The sequence below is a fragment of the Atractosteus spatula genome, chromosome 5 (assembly GCF_055471065.1).
Source record: "Atractosteus spatula isolate fAtrSpa1 chromosome 5, fAtrSpa1.hap1, whole genome shotgun sequence".
Taxonomy (NCBI): domain Eukaryota; kingdom Metazoa; phylum Chordata; class Actinopteri; order Semionotiformes; family Lepisosteidae; genus Atractosteus; species Atractosteus spatula.
In genome coordinates this window covers 46,640,071-46,652,467 of record NC_142710.1, presented here as the reverse complement: position 1 = coordinate 46,652,467, position 12,397 = coordinate 46,640,071, and positions in this window count along the sequence as shown.

The following is a 12,397-nucleotide window of genomic DNA, read 5'->3' as shown; positions in this document are numbered from 1 at the left end:
AAAGCAGGAATAGAGAGCAAACAGACAGGATTCCTCTGAAAAAGAGCAGTGACATCTGTGGCAGGACGGACTGCCATTTCTCTACATGTGCTTTATTTGACTGTCAGGCCGCTTGCTGAGCAGCTTTATTGAATGATTTCCCAAGCAATGAGAACACCGCATTCAGATACATTCTTATGCTGGTCAAACACTCACTCAATTCTCTGGGCAGGCTACTGCATAGCTTGATCATTGTGATACTGTTAATAATTTGTATACCTGTCCTGGTTCCACCACCTGGTGTGTGATGCAATGGTAGTTCAGCTTGCTAGTCTCCCGCTATCTAGGCTGTTGTCTTATTAATAGTGTATCCTTGTTGACTAGATTTCCAGGACCCTATCAAGAAATGCTTTTAGATATCTGTCAGTGATTGGACTTCTCATCCATGACCTATGATCTCTAAAAGGGACATCAGATATTAACAGGTTTAAAAATTACAGGATCATCAGTATTAGTTTTACTGATGCTGTCACTCGGTAACTGTCTACAGTAATAACTGCACAAAACCATAAATCAGATCGATTTCCTAATAAAAATAACTATAAAATCTGCAAAGTGGGGTTAATTGTTGAAAAATGTAACCTAACACTGTAAATAACAGATTAGGTTCAGATACAGTACATGTACCTTTAGTTTACCTAATTCTGCAGAAATACTAGTAGTTTAGTACATTCATTCCGTTTCTTCTTATTTTATTTCTGAATAAAGCCCACTATGTTTAACTTGTTTGTAAATTGGTTTCATGAACTATTCAAGAATTCATTGCTTTATGTTCACATATTGTAAGAGTGCTTTGCACAAAATTCAGTCTTACATTTTTAATTGCAAATTTTCAATTGATGTGTTTACTTTGATCATTATTTCCCAAGTTAACTTATTTTTCAAAGCAAATACTTGCTATTTCAACTAACTTACGACCTTTGAAAAATAATTTTAAAAATGACAAAAAAATATTGATACAACTAAAAATGTACCCATGGGGGACTAAGCACCTGCAGCTTTATTTTTGCAGCTTAGCTTTACTGTTTATAAATAGAAATAAATTGTAGAATTTAAACACTGGCCCAGATTTCAAGCTAGGATTGCAAAAAATATGGGTTCCCTTAAGGAATTATTTGTTCTGCATTATCAACTAATGACTCCATAGTGTTCAATCCATAATAAAACCTTCTTTGGATCTTTTCAAAGCTTTGAAGACCAGGTGTATTGTGGATACACCCTATGGAAAAAAACATCCAAAGTACTTTCTTTTAAATTGCTTGAAGCACTCCTTCAATAAAACAACTAAGCTTGACGTATATTGGGCTTAGGCAGTGAATCCTTTGAAACTTTAACTCGAGTTAAAAGAGAAAATGCTGGGAAATCAAGAACACTACTATTAAGCGAAAAGGATTTAAAGATGCACATTTTCATACCGTATGTCTTGGTGAAGACAAGGCATTCTGTGTTATGAACCTTGTGCTGTACTGTTGTATTCTAGATTCCAAAACCAGCTAGCTGGGCAGAATGGCCTCCTCTCATTTGTGTCTTTTCCTGTAAGGAGCCTGTACAAAAGGAAACCAGCACATTTTCAAGGATTTCAACACTCTAAACAATCCAAGTGTGTGGTATCTCCTTAATGGTCTTATGTAGCAATTACATATCCCACATGTAGTTATGTAATGTATACCATAGTGTAAGGTTAGACTTATTTCATATGGTATAATAATAATAATTGCTTAAACTTCTAGAGCACTTTTCTGGACACTCCACTCCACTTTACAGGTAATGGGGACTCCCCTCCACCACCAATGTGCAGCATCCACCAGGACTTTACCAAAGAACATGCTATACATATGAGCTAGGGTTTCATTTAATGATATCTATACATGCACTAAGAAACAGTGCCACTTTTCACTGTACAGTATGTAATACTGGCTCAGAAATCAACTTCTCTGGAAGTCTGTAGTCCTAGCCATGGTCACTCACGGTCACATTTATTTTCAATTCAATTCAATTTATTTTTAAAATATTTTAAATATACTTGAGAAATTCCAATCTGGTTTCTGCCCAGGCCACAGCACTGAAACTGCATTAAGAAGAGTTGTGAATCCAGATAAGACTGAAGTTGGGCTACAAACTATTCTCTCAAGAATTTTAGATAAAAGTGGAACATTTGTTAAGTACTTGTGAATCCAAATTTGGTTTCTTAGGCATTGGTCTAACAACCGCTACCTTAAATTGGTCAGGTAAAACGCCTGATGCGGGGGATGTGTTTATCATACTAATTATAGGTCCTGCCAGTACTTCGAGGGGATCTTTAATTAGCTGAATGGGGGATGGGATCTAGTGGACAGGTGGTTGATTTAGTCTTAATAATTAATTTCCTTAGTTCATGTTCATTAACTAATTGAAAAACACTGAAAAGTACGCACATTGATTTTGTACTAGACTTCTTTGCAGCCTGTTTGTGTTTGATGTCTGATGTTGTTAATTTTATTGTTAAAGAAATCCATAAAAATATCAATACTTAAGTTAGCTGGTACTGTTGAATCGGCCTTATTTGTTGGATTAGCTATTGTCCTAAATAGTTAGCGAGGGTTATTTTTATTTCTTTCTATAAGTTCAGAGGAGTAGGCTGAACAAGCTCTATATAGGGCTTTCTTATATTGTTGCAAGCTATCAGTCCATGCTGACTTGAATACTTGCAAACCAGTAGACCTCCATTTGCGCTCTAGTTTTGCAGTACTCCTGTTTGAGAGATCGTGTGTGATCATTAAGCCATGGAGACTGTCTAGTGGTTTTGAATACCTTAGTCTTTATGGGGCTATTTCATCGAAGGCCTGTCTGACCATTGTATTGTAGTTGTGTGTGATTTTGTCAAAATTATTACTGGAGATTAAGTTAGCATTATTCATACATTTTAAAAGAGTACCCCTACTGATGTGCCGTGTCGTAATAATCTTCTCCTTGGCAACTACAGAGGGTAGTCAAAACTCAAAAGTAATTAAAAAGTGGTCAGAAAAAGAGTTATCCATGGGATGGACTAATATACAGTATGATGAATATCAGCTCTATGAGTGATAATTAAGTCTAGTGTATGATTGTACACGTGTGTGAAGTCAAGGAGGAACAAGAAGTTTTTACTGAAAGCATCTGTCTCTATGTCGATATGTATGTTAAAGTTGCCTAATATTACAACTTTGTCTAAATTAATAACTAAGTCAGAGAGCAGTTCACCAAATTCAGATAGAAACTATGCATATCGTCATCTGCAGAAGTTTTTGAATGACTGCAATTGTGGGGTGTATTAGTGAGGGGAGGGAGGAGGAATATAGGAGCTTGATTACCAACTTTGTGGAGTGGTGTCATCTTAACCATCTCTAGCTAAACACCAGCAAGACTAAAGAAATGGTCATGGACTTTCGAAGGAATAAGTCTCCGCTGAACCCTGTTTCCATCCAGGGTGAGGACATAGAGGTGGTGCAGTCCTACAAGTACTTAGGGGTACACCTGGATGATAAGCTGGAGTGGTCTGTTAACACTGACGCCCTGTACAAGAAAGGTCAGAGCCGACCCTATTTTCTTAGGAGGCTCAGGTCCTTTGGTGTATGTGGAACACTGCTACACATTTTTCATGAATTAGTGGTGGAAGCAGCCATCTTCTACGCTGTTGTGTGCTGGAGCAGCAGCATCATGACAAGAGATGTAAATAGGTTCAATAAACTCATCAAGAAGGCTGGCTCTGTGTTTGGGCTGAGCCTTGACCCCCTGGAGGTGGTGGCTGAGAGGAGAATGCTGACCAAGCTCACAGCCATCATGAACAACGCCTGTCATCTACTACAGTACATGGGACTGTTATTAGGCTGCGGAGCAGTTTTAGCAACAGACTGCTCCAGCTATAGTGTTCAAGGGAACATTTCCGCAGGTCCTTCCTCCCGGCGGCTGTCAGGGTGTATAACACTGCCCTAGGCTAGGACTGTTAGCCCTTCATCTGCTCATCTATGGACACTCAATCTGTATATACTGTACCTATGCACATTTTGTACATATTTTATTGTTTTTACAGTGACTATGAGCATATTTTGCACACACCTAACTATGTATTTATTTTATATTTATTTTGTATTACTGTACGTATTTTAATTTTTTGTCTATTCTGATGTCTGTTTTTGCTTGTCTTGGGCTGGGCTGCTGTAACACCTTAATTTCCCTTCGGGATCAATAAAGTCTTATTTATCTATCATATGGTCCTGGGGGTCTGTATACTAAAAGAATATATGTGGATGATTCAGATGCTATTTTAAGAAGCATTGCCTCAAATGTGTGAAAGTCATTTATAGTTTTTAATTCAATTTTAAGAGATGCGCTGAAGATGGCTGCTAGGCCACCTCCACGTCCTGAGCAACGGGCTTTCTGTAAAAAAGTATAGCCGTTAGGTGAGGCTTCAACTAAAGAAGTAGTGTCAGTGGGTCTAAGCCAGGTTTCTGTTAGTAGGCACAGGTCAGAGTTGGTGTCAAGCACCACATTAACTATAACTGATTTGGTGCCTAATGAGCGAACATTTAACAGTGAGCATTTTATGGTAGTTTCATATTGTAATTGATTTAAGCTAACCAGTGGAATGGAGATTCATTTATCAGGACAAGTGCCCCTAAAGAAACTAGTGATACAATTTGTGATAATATTGATTAAGGGAGTATAGCCTACTATAGGGTACATCCCCTCTGTAGAGGACTGGTAAGGGACCAGACACAATTAAATTCTGACATTTCCTTTGTGCTCTTGTGCACATAGAAATAAAGTTACTCTTTAATACCACGGATTGTTGGTACTTTATATCATTAGTTTCAGCATGAACAACCAAGATGGAGACTTCATTGCTGGAAAATGTGTCTAGTTTCGTTTCAATGTCAGAAACTCTGGCCCCAGCGTGGCATTTTACGGAAACCGCTGCTTTATGACAGTTAGGAATTTTAACCTGATTATCGAGTCGCCAATTATAAGCACCTTATCTGCCAAGAACACCTGTTGCTGAGTCGAATTGGTGACTGGTGTGCAGGAGGTCTAGTCTTTGAGCTCTTAGACCCCCGTCTGACCGTGACCCAGGGCTCGCGCGTGTGGTTACTGCTGGTGCTGGCGCTGAACTGGAGACAGCTGGACCAGGAGGGACTACAGCCAATTCTGAATTGACTTAGTGCTCCGACTGAGCCAAATCTATCCATTCCTCAATCCATTTAATTTCAGGTAGTGTGCTAATGCGCCCCTCCAGAACGCGAATTCTGTGCTCCAACTCTACTATAACTTAACATTTCTTGGATTTCAAATGATCTACATTGTTGGTGGAACAGTTTGTGCTTTACATGCCGCAGGACTCGCAAAACACAGGGGTGCTCCCGGTGGAAGACATACCCTGTTATCACGACTCATCCTTTGTTAGATGCGCTGTCGGAGATCGTCCTAGCTGAATATTTCTATACCAGTTAAAAAATAGTATGTACTTGCTGTTATCCTCAAAATTAATTAATATCACAACCTCTGGTAGCTTTGTAAGTGAAATATATTTTTTGGTTTGGTGGGTGGATGGATGGATGGATTGATGAATGTTAGAATCATGTCTCTGTGCATTAAGGCCACTATAGAATTTTATTTATGTTAAATACATTTAATTTGAAGTAATATACTGTACATTACATATTCCCTTTTCAGTCTGATACTGTATGTCCACAAAGTTGTCTCAGTGCAGCTAAAAAAGTTGACAAAATTAGTGTGCAGCTTATCACTGCAGAATTATATTACACATAGAAGTTAAGAAGAAATAATATACATATTGAACTCAAAGCAATTCTTTCCAAGATATGAAAAAGAAAGTAAATAAATCTGAAATGTCAGGCTAAGAGGGATTCAAGTTTCATCTTCTGTGTGCATGACACATGAAGTGACCTTTCAGTAGCAGCAAAGGTAAAGGTTGTAATTTCTCAGTTTAATTTGTAATGATTCTGAGACTACAGTTTTAATTGTTTTAGAAATGGAACACAGTAACTCGTCTAATATCATGATTTTACTAATTTGGTATTTACATTATTTTCTCTTCCGCAGTGTGACAGCACAGTCAACTCCGTTCAACATTAGAATGTTATATCTTTGAACAGCCTTGCCATTACCAAATCTGCTGTAGAACACTGGATTATGTTCTATATGCTAAAATCACATTATGATTTACAATTAGGGTAAATAGAGTCATGCTTTCATTTTAACCATGGTGATTTTAAAATTAAGCACTGAACAATCGTATGGGCCCAGGGACTTGAGAGCCTTACCATCCTGTTAATGAAATGATGATGAATTCTAATCACTAATTAAAATTCAGGATTACAGTGTTAGTTTTAGATATTAGCAGAAGTAAAATAATTAGCATTTGTAATGAAACATTTTTTTGGAAAATTATATGACTGTATGTCTAAAGATGCAGAATGCAACCTGATTAGGAATTTACTGTTAAACCCTTGAGCACAGAATGTGCCTTCCTGGAAAACATAAACCCAATCAGAGTCTAATTTAATTACCAGGTTAGATTTTTGTAGTTTGGGAATTAGGAGTTAGGTTCAATGAAACATGAACATTTTTTCAGTTCATGCCAAAGGCCAGTGCATTGCTTTGGTTCATGGTGCTGTATAGTTTGAGAACAAATCCACATACATTTTCTATCCAGATCAATAGTATATATTCAAAGTTTAAGGTGATGATATTCCTGAATCCAATTAATATTATGCCATAATTAAATATAGCATAGTTTAAGCATAAACATTTTTTAATCTTCATTAAATTCAGTATGTACTGTATGCTGTGTTACAGCACACAGTCTGTGCATCTTTCTGAGAGATGAACTAGAATGAGAATGACTCAAATCCAACAGAAGACTTCCACCTGCAGTACAGGAAAACTAATTGAAACTTGATAACTTTCTGCTTAACATCAAGTCCTAAATGTATAACTGCTAGCTCTGAAAACATAATCACATTTTGATTTAATAATTATTGAATCTCCATTAAGATTCAGACTGGAATGAATAGTAACTGTAGTCTAAATTTTCATTTGTTGTAAATGTTTTTCCTCTGGATGGAAATGCTTATTCCTTTGCTGGTTATATGTATATAAAATGTATATGTTATGATGCAGAACCAAAACACATTATTAAATATATCAATTCTACACCCAAGGAAAAACATCCAGTGTTTTGATTTTTAATGTTTACTTCTGATAGGCCCCTCACATTGTAGTTAATTATACTGTATTGTAATTGTACATAAAAATATGTACTGTATGTATCATACAGTAATATGATACATATTGTTATAGTGCTATTGTAATAGAAAGAATAAGGTTCTGGATCCCAAGATGAAGTTAAACAGATGAGTTTAACTTCACTGCATGCAAGGAACAATAGAACCGAAGTCTTGTTTCCCGCAAGTAACAACAAAACCGAAATATTGTTCAAAGTGCCTGTACAAACTTTTAGTTTATATAGCATCTTCTTGCCGCTTCTGACGTCACTCATTATTATGATAAGGGGGGAGGTCACGTGTTTGGCCAGTTTACAGCCTTTTGGCCAAATGGTCAGGGATTAAGTCCCCAGGGGTTTTCCTAGCTCGCATCTGGAATCCTTATCAGTTAACCCCCTTCCTGCCATAAACTCCAGCCTTAGAAGTTTAATCTTCATGCAGAAAGAACTTAAAATTAACCCCGTCTTCACATCTTACTTCAGTGCCAAAATGAGTCTTCTGCAGTGAAAAAAAGTGTTATCATTTAAACTATATTTTTAAGACACTTACAATTTAACATTATATACTGATGGAAAAAAGACATGCAACACCTCCTCTTCCTCAATCTGGCCCTCCCGTTTGCGTGGAACAGGCTGAAAAGTGACTCATCCATGCAGACGAGTCCATCGCAGTCTCTGTCTGGCCCAAACCAGTCGGGTGTGACGTCTAGGAGGTGTGAGCAGAGGGCCTCTGACAGGTCGCCTTGCTCTAAGGAAAAGCAGCATGTAGCCTCACTGTCCTGTCACTGACGGCAGTTTCAGCAGCAGTACTGGTGGCAGATCTGAAATGATTTCTCAGATGGACCAGTCTGATGTGTCGGTCCTGCTCTGGTGTGGTCACACGAGGGCGACTGGTTCTTGGATGGTCATCTGTCTTGCCTGTCTGCTGAAACCTTCTCTGCAGTCAGGACACAGAAGAGCGGCTTACTCCACAGTGTCTGGCAATGCTGACACATGACATGCCTGCCTGCAGCATGCCAATGGCCCTCTCCCTTGCTTCTGGTGACATTCGAGGCATTATGGAATGCACAGAAAACTGACTAAGTGTGGCCTTTTTCTTGCAGTGACCTAAGTCTTGAATTAAGGCCTTTTTAAAGATGACCTGATCAGACATTCTTCCACCTGGACCTCATTGGGTAAAAGTGCACCTAACGAGGTTTTGTGTGATTGGCAAGCTGCAATGCCTCACTACACAAGCTGTAGTGCTGGTCAGAGGGCTTAAAACAAATTGACAACTTTTTGTAAAGGTAAGCTATGACTATAGTATTTTCATTCCAGAAAATGTTGCATTTCTTTTTTCCATCAGTATACATAACTTTTTATTTTTCTGTGATATACAGTAAGTAGATAACATATTTTACAGTGATATTGTATGTATGGAGTGTGTACAGTAAATACTGTATAGTCTACATATTTCTGCTCTATCCTTTATTCTCCTGTGATGAAAGATCAACAGCCAGAATATTGTGTTTCTTCTTTCTGATTTTTAGCACGGAATTAACCTTTACTTTTTCATTTGAAGCCAATGCACACTGACACAGCTCCCCACCCAAAAACATAATATATATAGTTGCATATACAGTAAAATATGCAACAGAATATTTATGTGCTACATCTTGTGTTTGAAAACCTGTTAAAGCACTATTCAGATTTAGATGCTTAAGAAAGTTCCCATTCTTCAAAAGGTAAAAATGTTAAAACAGTTTACCCACAAAGACTTTGCTTTTCAGACTCCTTCAGGCAAATATAGAGAATGAGAGCATTCAAAGACTTCAATGCAGTTTATGTAGAAAATTCTTTATATTTAAACCATCACAATCAGTGCTACGGTTTTATTGTTGCTATACAGCAAAGTTTATGTTTTGACATGTACTTACAACTTGCTTAGTGCATTCTAAAGGTTACCTTTCAGGTTACTCTCTCTCTGGTACATTCCCTGAGGAATGTAAAAGGTCTTTGCAGATAAGCAGTTTGGTCTAATCCTGTGTCCTTAATGATGGGGTGTGTATTGGTATTGCATGGTACACCTGCAAAAGTGCAATTTTGCTCCATATACTGTAAAATAAAAATTCTGAATTTGTTTGACTTTATTTACGTCTTTCATATGATGTGTACTCTCCTTTCCTGTAACAGGAACTTCAAGGTGCCTACACTTTAACATTCAATTTTGGTATGTAATTTAGTCTGTTAGGCTGGTATACAACACAATAAAAATGTTATCCTGTACTAAAGAATGAAATTAATGTTTTACCCTTAGCACTTACTGTAGTTCTGAGGATTCTGCCAAGACCCTGTGATGGATAACTTACTGTATGCATTGCAGTACAAGGGAGGATGATATACTGTATATCTTGTTTGCATTGGTTTTTATTTGATTAATGTACCAGTTACCAACAATCAGAGCATCTGCATTGACCCTTGCCCAGTTTGAAAATGCAATTGTCATCAAATCAAAATCTGCTTAATTACACACTCAGTTTCTTGAATACTCAGTGATGTCCAGAAGGCCCTACTTCAGACATGGGTTTCATTTTATTTCTTTTTTGTGAATTGACTCAAAACTAAATGCTGTAGGATTTATTTGTTGTAACACTACTGCTAGTCTCTAGTTGATCTGACCAGCTTGGTGTCATGTTAGAAACCGCCCAATCCCTCGGCTGGGATCACTGGATCCTGGCCTGTCCTGATATTATTGACATTATTTACAGTATATGGAGCTCTTGGCTGCTGGGGTCAGTGGTGTCAGTGAGATAATGGTGGAGGTATGAAGAGCTACTGCTGATGCAATTGAAGTATTCTTATTATTTACAGATATAAATAATAAAACAGTATGTATTTGACCAATTAGTTATTGATGTAAAACTTAGTTGCATTTTCATTGTGCATTCATATATCGAATGTGTTAGTACGTACTGCATAATATCAGTTAATCTCTGAGTACTTCAGTTTAACTAACTGGTCTATTTATTATATCAAATTTTAAAATATTGTGCAAAGCTATTATAGTGTGCAATTCTATCATGGAATTACAGTGTAATTCAGTGCAATTATATGGTTTGGAGTTCATCTCAGCATGAGATCATATATTAGCCAATAAGTGTTTGTTTGTTGGACATCTTGAGTAAGAAAAATAAGACTTTCTTTTCTTCTCATTTAATAAAGTGTAAAGTAATATTAAGCTGTACATGTTTTTTTTCTCAATATACAAATCTTCTCATGAAGGTTGTGTGGAAGTGCAGTATTCAATTAATATAAAATTAACATAATAATTCATGGTCATGTATAAATGTAGAGATTTTAATAATTAGTATTATGCGTTTGATAATATGCAAAAATCAAGATTCTTCTTTCTCTTTTGAATGTGTAAAAATTCAAGATATGTTAACAAACACCTTGTCTGACCTTTATTTTCTCAATATACAGTAGGTATCTGACCCATTAAAAGTAGATTTATGAGATTGTGTAGATATCCATATTTTACAAATGTATACTGAGAGGCATTAAAAATGCAATAGATGATTACTGGAACTAATACCATTTTAATGCCTCATAATACATAAGCTTGCAAATTTCTCAATGTTTTCACCAATTCTGTTTTTTACTTCATTATAAGTTAAATAAATACATAATTTAAGAATATATCAGTTAAAGGTATTTAAATAATTCATTGACTTTGGCATAAATTGCCACAGTAACTTATTGGACAGAAATGTTTAATTTTCAAATGTCAGTTTCATACATATTTATCAAACCTTTTCTGTATTAACAGTGTCAGAATGTGTACAAGGTGTATGTTTGCATTTCAAAATGACCTTTTAGAAGGATCTGATAGACATCCAATGAAATGGATGTGTGAATTAAAATGCTAACTGTCCTGTGTCTGAAGCTCTCAGAGGCATGCTGATGAACAGAAAAATGAATTTGCTCCACTGGGGAAACACTTGCTAAATCAGCCTGATTCCTGATCCCACTGAGTTTGGAATTCAATAACGAGAGACTTGAGATGTACAGTATACATATGATTTTAAAATGGAGTCCCCAACATGTTAAATAAATAATTTGGGTTTGTTTTAGTAACTGGAATGAGAGATGAAAGTTTCAGGAAAAAAAGAACTAAGACATTACACGAATGGCAAATATGTTACTGATGTTTTTTTTTTTCCAAGCCTTGCCTAATAGCGCGGCCTGGAATAAAATCAAAACTTCAGCGCTCCCACTAATAGCAATTTAGTACTTCTGCCACAGGTTTCTTCTTTTTTCCCAAAGGAAATACCCCACTGTGTAGTGACTTTGTAATTCGTGACCAGCAGGTGGGTCACAGTTTTAATCTGGGCCTAAACACAGTGCCATCCATCCTCTGAGTGTCTTATCACTCTGGGAAGGAAAGCCATAAAAAGCATAGAAATACTGATCTAACTTTAATGTAATTTAAAGCACATAAAGACATTGAAGTCCAAGTCCACCAATAATTTAAATTCTCCAACAATCTTAAACCTGACTTTAACTGTAGATCAATTTAAAAAATATATACATAAATGCTACTGTAGTGGCAAGGTATATCATTACACTTAGAATTGAGTATTGTTAAAGTTTTAAAATAATCTTTTTGTTGCCTCTCTGTAAATGCAGAGGAATGTGGCTAAGAGACCCCTCCAATTAAAGACATCATAAATGTCCAGCCCTGAACCATCTAATGATACTGTATATAAACCAGATGGGCTCCTGTGAGTCTATTTCTCCCCAGAACCAAGCATCCAAGGTCCATCACTCAAAGGACAGTCCACCCATATTGCACCTTAAATGCTAGCACACAACCTATATTAACTCACTGGCTCCGTTCTCTCTCCACCTAACCTGGCCCTGTGACTTCTCCACGTGACAGCAAGCAATCATGTGGATAAGTCAGAGGACCTCTGAAGTTATTAACTCTTCTTCTTTAATTCCTGAGTGAATTATCAACTTTTTATCCTGGCAGATCAGTATACAAATGTATTATATTATGTGTGTTGTTTGTTATGCATGTTTTTGGTGTTAAATTATAAAACTGTATATCATGTA